We start from the raw sequence: 10895 nt of genomic DNA, 5'->3' as shown, positions 1-10895 counted from the left end.
TAGCTCACTCTGTCAGCTGTAAAATCTATACCCAGAAGATCTTAAGCTTTGATTCTCCTTATTTCTCACACAAAAAGGCAGTAGGTCTTAGTGGTTAGACTATGGACTCCATAACCAAACCTCCTAGGTTTCAATCCTTCAGTCAATAATTGGGAGACTTTGGGAAAGTTGCTTAAGCTCTCCGTGCCTCAGTTTCATTATCTGTAAAATCTAACTGTGTGGTTATTGTGAACATTAAAAAATATTGCAAAGCTCTTAGAACAGCAGCTAAGGGTTGGTTACTGTTGTGCTAACTTTGGAAACTCCATTGATGGTTACTGCTATGTCTTTGTCTTTAAATAATAGTCATCTCTCTTGTATGTTGGGAAGAGAGGCATATTTAGGAGATGGTTCTAATATTTTAATCTTGTTTCTAGTAATTTAATCTAATATGTTAATATAAGATGGTAGTGGAGAGTCAAAGGGGAGAATATGATTGCTTAGAGAGGGAACAGTTGTGAAACTAAGGAGAATGAACAGCATGAGTTACCTCCACCAGTAAGAAAATTGGCAATTGATACTGTTCTTTATCATGCAGTCACAAATTCATTTTGAGATGCATGAATAAGGCACAATAACTGAATCTTCCAACAGCTTGTTAGAGCTTTACTAAGTATAATTGGCTCTACAGTAAGGCTACCAGTTTCCTCCTAAAGTTTTTGTTCTATAATTCTGTAAGGAGCATAGGGAGACATTTTTTGACTGAAATGGCTTTCAAATACCACACGATTGTAGGAAAGTGCTATAATACATATCACTCACGTAGATACATACATCTTTACCATTCTGTTAGCCCATTCTCCAAAGAATATCTCTTAAGTGCCAAAAAAATATTAACTAAAAGGTCACATTGAAAAACTAGATTGCTCAGTCTTTAGAAGAAAAATAGAGAGGGCATCATAGCTCAATCATGTTAAACATCCAATGGATAGTAGGAAAGTCAGGGTCTATTACAACCTCTATAGACCTGTATAATGTTACAAATCCCTCCCTAGACAATGCACCTAGGAGACTGCTCTGTCACCAACACTTATCTTGGCTGGGTTTGGTAGAAGCTGAGCCTGAGGAAGGAGTTCTAGTGTGCATACTTTGAGTAAATGCTCTTTAGGAAAACTCTGTAAGGAAGGGGAGGAGCAGGATAGGAAAGAGCTGAGCAAAGATATGGTCCCAGGTAAAGTCTGGAGTGGGAGAGTGGAGGTGAATCAGTCCATGGTCACCCTTGGAGAGGACAAGGGTATAACATCTCAGGAGTCTCCAGTGAGGTGGTTCCACTTTGCCAAGGTCAAGTCTCTGGGGAAAGTCATGGCTATAAGCTGTTGGCCAAGGCACTTGAGCAGCTGAAGGATAGCTGCCCCAGCCTATAAAAGGCATCTGGGCTGGGCAACACCACCACCTACCACCCTGCTCTTCATTGTTCTTCAGCGATGGCTTTTAACACATGATAGTGGGAAATTTGTTTTGTGCATTCTTTGTATCCCTGGTACTTATCACAGTGCCTAGTATATGGAAGGTTTTTAATACATTGTTTTATTTATTTAAATTACATATTGAGAGCTGACTATCAGATTGACAAAGCAACTTCTTGAAAGAGCCATCTAAATTCAGATTTTATTTTGTACTCTTGCTAAGTAACATTGTTGTGTTTTCCTTCATACCCTATGTCACCATCCCACCTGCTTACATTTTACATTCTTCTCTGCATGTCTATGATAAGAGAGGGAGGAAATGTGGTTCTGCAGTCGGAAGAGTAGCTTGAGAGCTCAGAGATCCTAGCCTTACCACTATCTTATTGGGTTCCCAAGTAAAGTCACTGGACGTCTCAAAGCCTGCAGTGTTGGGAAAGAATAATAATAAATCCTTAAATGGTCTGTTTTACTTCAGATTAACTACAACTTTCATACTTTTTATGTTAAACCTTTTTATATCAAACGTTGTATAGGAAAATTAAAACACCTTCTTGATGGAGATAGGAGTCTGGAAGTTCTGATGTTTACAGAACATGTTTCTGGAATCTTAGAAACCTGATTGCTGGGCTTGGCACACTCTGCCGTGGATAGAGAAGAGGAGCCAGGATGAGCTCATTTTTCGTTTTCCACCTTAATGCACATGGACAAAATGGACTCATTCTGTGTGGTTACATACAGAATAGGCAGAAGGGATCTGAGGGACATTACTCATTCAGTGGAAGGTCACTGAGCCCCTCCAAATGCCTCTTTAACAGTCTTCTGGGTTTCATCAAACCTTCTCCTAGACCTACAGAAACTGCCTGGGGACCAATTTATCCCTGTCTACAAAAATCAAATCATGCATGTCCACAGAGTGGCAGGCTGGGTTATGTCTAAGAAGCCCTATTTTTTGGAGGGGTGGAGATAGGTTGCCCAAAATATCATGGTATTGAAGCTATGTAACTGAAGGCATTAAATCACAGAAAACTGGGGAATAGGGACCAATGAAGAAAGTACAAAGATGTTTTTGCATAGGATATATAAAATCCAACACTCTAATGGAATTAATAACCTAATTAAAACATTTGCTCATAAATTACATCTAGGTTAAAATATGAATTAATAAATGCTTTTATAACCACAAATTATGCCAATTATTTACCTTGTGCATAATTATTTGGCTCCACCAGAGCTGAGGAAGGTTGGGCTTGGAAAAAAAAAAAAAGAGGAGAAGCTGTGTAAACTGATATGGAGAGAGAATTTCTGAAGTTAATTCTGCATGTCTGTGTGTGTTTGCACTGTGAGTGTAAATAACTACAAATGTGATGTGGGAGGGAAGGTTGAGCTGGGGAAGGCAGGGATAAAGAGGTATAAGATATTTTGGAAACAAGTAAATAGAAAGTTCATAGACCTCTAAGGATAAATCATATGTATTTCAAAAAATTTCCTAGACTGTTGTCTATTCTCCTCTCAGGGACTACATTGAAATCAGATTCCCCTCTTTAGAAACTGAGGCTCAAAAGATAACATGTATTGGCAAGGATGTGGAGAAAAGAGAATCCTTGTACACTGTTAGTGGGAATGTAAATTAGCACAACCATTATGGAAAACAGTTTTTAGAGGTTCCTCAAAATAGAAAATAGAACTACCATATGACTGAGCAATCCCACTTCTGGGTATATATCCAAAGAAAATGAAATCAGTGTCTCAAAGAGATATCTGCATTTCCATGTTATTTGAAGTATTATTCACAATAGCCAGGATATGGAATTAACCTAAGTGTCCATTGACAAATGAATGGGTAAAGAAAAAGTGATATATATGTGTATACACACACACACACGCACACACACGACTATTAATCGGCTCTACAAAAGAAGGAAATCCTACCATTTGCAACAAAATGGATGAACTGGGAGGACATTATGCTAAGTGAAATAAGCCAGTCTCAAAAAGACAAATACTGTATGATATTTATATGTGGAACCTCAAACCTTAAACTGTAGTATTCTCAGGTTGGTCTTGCCCTCAGGTAACCAACAGAAGTGTTCCAATCATTGATTGCTCATTAACATCCCCTGCTCCCCCAAACTCAGAATCACAAAATAATAGCCATGTTGTTATACTCATGGATCCTGTAGGTTAAGAATTTGGGAAGAGTAGTATAGAGACAACTTCTCCGTGGTGTCTGGTGCCCATCTGAGAAGAATGGAAGACTAGGTTATGAGTCAGTGGTTGGAAGCTGGAATCTTGCACCAGAAAGTAAGGACAGTCTCAGAGAATAACAGGGACATCTCAAAAGGACATATAAGTCATTGACTAAAATAGAATAACATGAGTCCATACTCATACATATAATATAAATAAATGGGTTAATTGACAACTTGAAAAGGAATGGCTATTTACATAGTCTCCAAGTTTCTCCCCACAAAATACTTATTAACTGTAAGAAGAAAAAATAATTACTGCACAGGGAGAAGCCTGGCAGACACCACCTTACTAAAGTGATCAAAATTAACATCACCAGTGGTGGGACAAATTGAAATCATGTATCGCCTCGACAGAATACAGTGAGAAGAAACAGCATCACTTCTGGAATATTCCAGAAGCATGACTTGAATCTAATTACGAGGAAACACCAGACCAACCCAACCAGAGGGGCATTTTACAAAATAACTGACTAGTAATTTTCAAAAGGATCAAGGAAATGAAAGTCAAGGGAAGGGTAAGGAACTATTCCAGATTGAAAGAGAGTAAAGAGACATCGCAACTAAGCACAATATATTATTCTGGACTAGATCCATTTACAACTAAAAAATATTATTGGAACAACTAGTGAAACTTGAATAAGGTCTGAGGATTAGATGGTAGTAATGGATCAACATTACTTTCATAACTTTGGTGGTTGTGTTATGGTTACGTAAGAAAATGTCCTTGTTTGTGGGTAATATACACTAAAGTATTTGGGGAGATGGGATGATTAATCATCATGCTGGAAACTTATTCTCAAATGATTTGGGGGTGGGGGAAGTTCTCTGTTCTGTTCTTTTTACTTTTCTATAAATTCGAGAGTGTTTCCAAATAAAAAGTTTTAAAAAATAGAAACAATCTAGATATCAAATAACCTGGAAGGCCTTCTAAAATCTGGTTCAAATTTCTCTAACTTCGTCTGTCACCAGCTCCCACTACCTGCCCATCCCAACACTGAACTCTTCCTTTAGTATTCTCATACATTACACATGTGGGTCACTTTACCTGAATCATACTTCACCCTTTTATTCACCTGAATAGCTTTTATTTATCCTTCCAGATTCAACTCAAAAAATAGTGCCCCTCCAACTCTCACAGCGTCCCAGGCTTCTCTTGATCAGTCTAGAGAACATTACCATCATTAATGTACTCAACTCTCTTCCCCACTAAGCTTCTTGAGGAAAAAACTGTGTCTTCTTTATTTGACAATCCTCACTACCTGGCACAGATATGTTCTCATAAATCCTTACTAGATTAAAGGGTAAATGAACAAATGAACTGGTCTTCCTGAAAATTCAGTACTAACCCTCCCCTCCATCCATTATCAATGGAATAGCCAGAGTGACTCAGGCCTCTTTCCTGAAATCTCTCTAGGGCCCTCTATAAAGCTTAACATTGTACTAGCCACAAAGGGAAAATATTCAAAAGACTCAGATCCATTTTCATAGAACAATCTATGAAGGGTGAATTTGGAGCTGAGAGACAATAAATTGATATCTGGCATAGATAGGAATTATAGTAATTCTTTTAAGATTCATTAATCGATAGAACATAAAGTGCCAAAAAGTCAAGATAACTTCAGAAATACCTTAAAATAAATTGCTATTGTATTAATTAGAGAAGAATTTACAAGAATCATAACATATGACATGTGTCTGAGAAGTCAATATACTGTTTTAATATACAATTATTGTTTTTTGGTGGTTTTGGGTTTTTGTGCTTTTTTTATTTTGGCAGCTGGCCTGTACAGGGATGGAACCTTGGACCTTGGTGTTATCAGCACCACATTCTAACCAACTGAACTGACTGGCCAGGCCTACCGATACTGTTTGATGGGCCTGTGGCTTTGGAAATCTGTGGCATAATAACAAAGCCTTTTGGGAATTATGAATACCTTTGCACAGACACAATGCCCTTTAAAATTTGCCTGTGTTAACTTTCCAGACTCATTTTACTAGAATTTGTTTATGTTCTTCCTATATTCTAACCGAATCAAAACAACCTGGCAAATTCCTTTTCATCCTTTAAGACTATTCAAATACAACCTTCTCCTAAGAATTCAAATTCAAATGCTCCTCAGCTTTTCCTGAACACCAGGCACAGTTATTCATTCTATCTTCTATACTCCCACTGAAGAATATTTATAGAATACAGGCATAGTCCTTTTTCTATGGGGGGAGAGATACATATTTATGGAATGCCAGGCACTGTTCTAACTACTTTATACTCATCTAATTCTGTTAAGAACCTTAATAAGTAAGCACTATTATTATCTCCACTCTACAAATGAGGAAACGGGGACTTAGAGAGGCTATGTAGTTCTTACTCAGGTATTGAGGAACAGAGCTAGAAAATGTACAGAGCAATAAAACCTTACAATATTACCACTTATCACAGTATATAGTACTATTTTAGTTTATACATCTGTTTCCCCTTTGAATTAAACTCTCTAAGTTCAGAGACTTAATCTTACCCATCTTTGTATTCTCAGCATTTACACAGTGCCTGACAAAGAGTGTTCGGTATTTTCTTCTGGGATGAACACATGGCAATTGTGTATATATATATATATATATATATATATATATATATATATATATATATATATATATATATATATATATATATATATATATATACCATTAAATATAAATTCATAGTACTTCATGATTGAATGTGAAGGTGAATGGTACAGACAGTAAGTGGTCTTACAGGCTATGAGAAAAACAAGATCCATGCATAATCTAGCATTCTGTGGAGGCTTTATTATAGTCTGGAGCCAGACCCTAAATCAAGAAGAGAATTTGATCTGATGACGGGAAGAAAAAAGTTATAAGTGTAAAAATAAAGGCAAAACATTGTAATGAACTTGTATTTATGGTGCATTAGGGAACTCACCCTTAGTATAATGTAGAAAGACATGAAAGCTGAGATTGAATCAGAAGGGTGGGAGCAGTTTGTGGAGTGTTATGGAAGTCATGTTGAGGGGTCTGGATAGCACAGAAAAAAGATTAGGAGCATAGTTTCTGGTTGCAAGCAAAGCTTGCATCCCAGCACCACTAATAGCTGGGTGATTCTGGGAGTTTCATAAATATTCTAAAATACATCCAACTATTGAATTGTATATTTATAAAATTCTTCTGATTAAAACAATTAATCCGTGTGAAAAGAACTTTGTATAGCAGCCAGCACATAGCAAGAACTCAACGAAGGTTCATTGTTGATATTGTAAGTATTGTTAACTGGAGCCACATTCTAAAACTACATGATATTAGCAATATTCCAGAAAAATTAATCCTTGTATTGGAAGAGCCTGGAATTTGGAAGAGACTGGAAGAGCCTGGAATTTGAAGACAAGTAAGTGATTGTCGAAATAATTTTGGCCTAAAGTAAAAACGACATTAGTTAGAACAGTAAGAATGGAGCTGGCTGGTTAGCTCTGTTGGTTAGAGTGTGGTGCTGATGACACTAAGGTCTGGGGTTCAACCCCTATACTGCCCAGACACCAAAAAAAAAAAAGAAGAAAAAAAGAAAAAAGAAAAAAACTTAGAGAGAGATAGCAAATAAACAAATAATATATAATATTTTAGGGGGTCATAGTGCTATAAAAAGTAAAGCTGGGTAAAGGGATAGAGGTGGGAAGAGAATACATTCATCCAAGTGAAAAATAGTGGCTTGAAGTAGGCAGGTAATGAGGGAGGTAGTGAGTGATGGTTGAATTCTGGGTGTATTTCAAGGTAAAACCAACAGATTTGCTGATGAAGGTGCATGGGGTATTCTCTGATTGCTCTCTTAGGATCTACTCTCCACTCTTTTCCTGAAAACAAGTGGCCTGGAAGTCTGACCTTCAGAGACCACAATACCTGGACTCTCCTGTTTTCCTTTGGTTAGGTTCAGACAATGAAATTAACTAGAAGGAGATGGGAGGGCAGGAGAACAAGAACAGATTATTTGTTCTCCTGGCTCCTTCCCGCCAGGATATACTCATGGTTTGTCAGGGGCTGCCCTTCTCCACGGAAGGCTGAAGCTCCCATCTACCTTAGCTATAGCTCTTGCTGGTCTAGTCAAACCTCCACACTCCTCACTCCTCCTGGCCTAGGAGTAGTAACGGCTTTCCCTGGGACCTGACCATACCCTAATCCATTGGATTTTCCTGATACCCTTTTAGTGTGTTCTCTGCATCCTGCCAGGACCTTGAGTGGCATGAATGTGAGAAAAAAGAGCTGTCAAAGATGACTCCAAGATTTCTGATTTGAGCAACCAAAGGGGAGAAAATAAATATGTAGTGCAAAATGAATTCATTAGAAGGATATAGGGAAACTCATAGAAAAGAACGAAAAGCAGAAATGTTAAGAAGTAAGGGGCTCCCGCCTGCTGAGAGCTCCAGGTTCAGAAGTTAGAAATGATGAGTAGCGTTCCTAAAGAGAAAATGGGCTCAAAGCATTCCACTCAAAGGATGGAGCCAGAGATCAACTCCCTGCTTGATGGTAGAAACAAAACAAAACTAAACAAATCTGTTGCTGGCTGCTGCCTGGACAACATACAGCATTTAGCAGGCTTTGGACCTAAAGGAAAGCAGAGATGCTGCTAATCATCCTTCAATGCATAAGACAACCCTTTCAACAAAGAATTATTAAGCCCAAAACATAAATATTGCTGAGGCTGAGAAATCCCACTCTATATGAAGGCTACCACATGCTTCAGTTTCTGTATCTCAGAGACAAATCAGATTATTCTAGATCCAGGACCTCAAACTCTATTGGAAACCAAATTTAAAAGTTATAGTAGCAAATATATGCGTTCTGTCCAAAAGAGGCTCTGCAGGAATTGTCACCACATTTGGCAATTTTTGTTTGAGAGCCTAGAATTTAACTTTACAACACTGTGGTAAAACACAACTGCACAAATAAACACGACCCCACTCAGTGTAGCATAAGTTTCTTGTAGTTTAAATAGACCATCTGTATGTGCTTAAGTTTGCAACTAAAATCAATAAGGTTGTAAATCATGTTACAGTGTAAAAACCCATGCAGGAACCTTTCCAGGAAGCAGAAGGCTATGGTATTGTCTAATGGCAGGTTTTGAAGCAGGCCTACAAACAGGGCTGCATTCATTGGCCACAATATACTTTCTGTGTCTCAAGAATTCTTTTGGGACATACTGACTTACCCGGAGCAGGTAGACAAACTCTCTGGAGAATGTGTCCTACACTCCAGAAGTGCTTTTATCCTTAAGCACAAAGGCAGAAGTAAGAACCTTGGCTTGGCACAGGACCAGGCAGACAATAATAGCAGTTGAAGAAGGGGAACTTTGTAAATGAGCCACAGAGCCTCAGAACTTCAGAGCTTAGACAACTAAGTTGTTTCCTAACATTCTGGCACAGAGTGACATTCTTTATAAAGTAAGAATTTTTTCCCCCCTTTTGGAGCTAGAAAGTAGTTTTGTGTCTAAAATAAACAAGATTCATGTCTCAAGAAAGCTGTGTTCTAGAGAACTCTATTCTTGGCTGACTTATACCTTCCCCACCTCTTATAATCTGATTTCTGATTCATAACCCTTTATCTTCAAGGTCCAGGAAGACCTGTGTCCTGAGGGGTTCACTCAGGAGGAACCAGTCTTTGGAGTAGAACGTATGCAGCTTATGTTGCAAAAGTTTGTTTGAGCTCCAATTATCAGAAAAGTGTGATAATTCCATGGTTTTCCCCACCTCATTTTGATACCTCTGGAAGTCCCTAAATTTACTTAACAGTATTTCCCTGAAGCTATAGATCAGTCGATTTTTTTTTCCCCTTAGCTCAGGAATGTTTTAGTATTGCTTAGGTACTATAGTTTAGGCTGTCAAATTAGTTCAGTAATTTAATTTAGTAAATTCCATTAACTGATATTTTTCTATTGCAAATTAATATGTAGGTTATCTCTTCAGATATGTATATTTTAAACTTTATGCATATTAGCAATCAGTTAATGTGATAAGACCATTAATTCACTCAATAAAGCATTCTTTGGTGGGGGGGAGGTAGCTGGCCCATATGGGGATACAAACAGTGACCTGTAGCATGCAGCACCAAGCTCTAACCAAGTGAGCTAACTGGCTAGCCCTATCTTTTTTTTTTTTTTTTTTTTTTTTTGCGGCTGGCCAGTATGGAGAAGCATTCTTAACTCTTAGTATTAACCAAGGTTTATTTACACTATTGTTAGATTATGTGTGTGTGTGTGTGTGTGTGTGTGTGTGTGTGTATTGTTAAATAAAATTTATGGGGGGACATTGTTTTGACTGAGCTCCTGCACTAGGCTCCAACAGACCAGACCAAACCAGAATGAAGTTACTCCCGCTAGGTGCCATGTATTCAAACTGAACTTTAAAACAGACCAGATTTCAAAAAAACAGGACATTCACAGCAACCAATCAGGAGGAGCCCAGTTTACCTGAGCCAGGATGATAAGGAAGTCCCCTCTGTTTAAACCCTGTAAGGAAAATAACTTTGTAACAAAATATTCTGATTTCTTCAGGCTTTTCCTACCCATGAAGCCCACCTCCCCTGCTCAGCTCATCAGATCACCTTTCTAATTTTAGATGAGATGCTGCCCCATTCATGAATCACTGACAAAAGCCCACTGGAGGGCTGGCTAGGTGGCTCACTTGGTTAGAGCACGGTGCTGATAACACCAAGGTCAAGGGTTTGGATTCCTGTACTAGCCAGCCACCCAAACAAACAAACAACAACAACAACAAAAAAAAACACATCTGGAGCCTTAAAATGAATTTATCATAATTTTATTTTTTGACATATACAGTATATGCATCATACAAAGTATCATAAGTGTATTATGAAGCAGATGTAGAACATGTTATAAAATATAATAATTGTAGTATTTGGACTAATTTTTATTTTATTTTTTTGGCAGATGCCTGGTATAGGAATTGAACCCTGGACCTTAATGCTATCAGCATTATGTGGAGTAATTTAAAAAAATTAATCTTGTCACCTTTTTTTTAAAGTTGCAATTAGCATTCCTGTGTTTCTTTCTTTCTTTTTTCTAAAGCCTACAGCACCTGGTATTCCAAGGAAATCTCCCATCCAAGTATTAACCAGGCCTGACCCTGCTTAGCTTCCAAGATCAGACAAGATCAGGTGTATTCAGGGAGGTATGGACCCAGGT

The 10895-nt window shown here is 37.9% G+C and overlaps 1 pseudogene; it reads right to left on the bottom strand.

Moving 5' to 3' along the window:
• Positions 1-10776: 10776 nt before the first annotated feature.
• Positions 10777-10895, bottom strand: LOC134386729 (5S ribosomal RNA; annotated as a pseudogene).

This window comes from Cynocephalus volans, chromosome 9, assembly GCF_027409185.1.
Source record: "Cynocephalus volans isolate mCynVol1 chromosome 9, mCynVol1.pri, whole genome shotgun sequence".
Lineage (NCBI taxonomy): Eukaryota > Metazoa > Chordata > Mammalia > Dermoptera > Cynocephalidae > Cynocephalus > Cynocephalus volans.
This window is presented reverse-complemented; position numbering and strand designations above follow the sequence as displayed.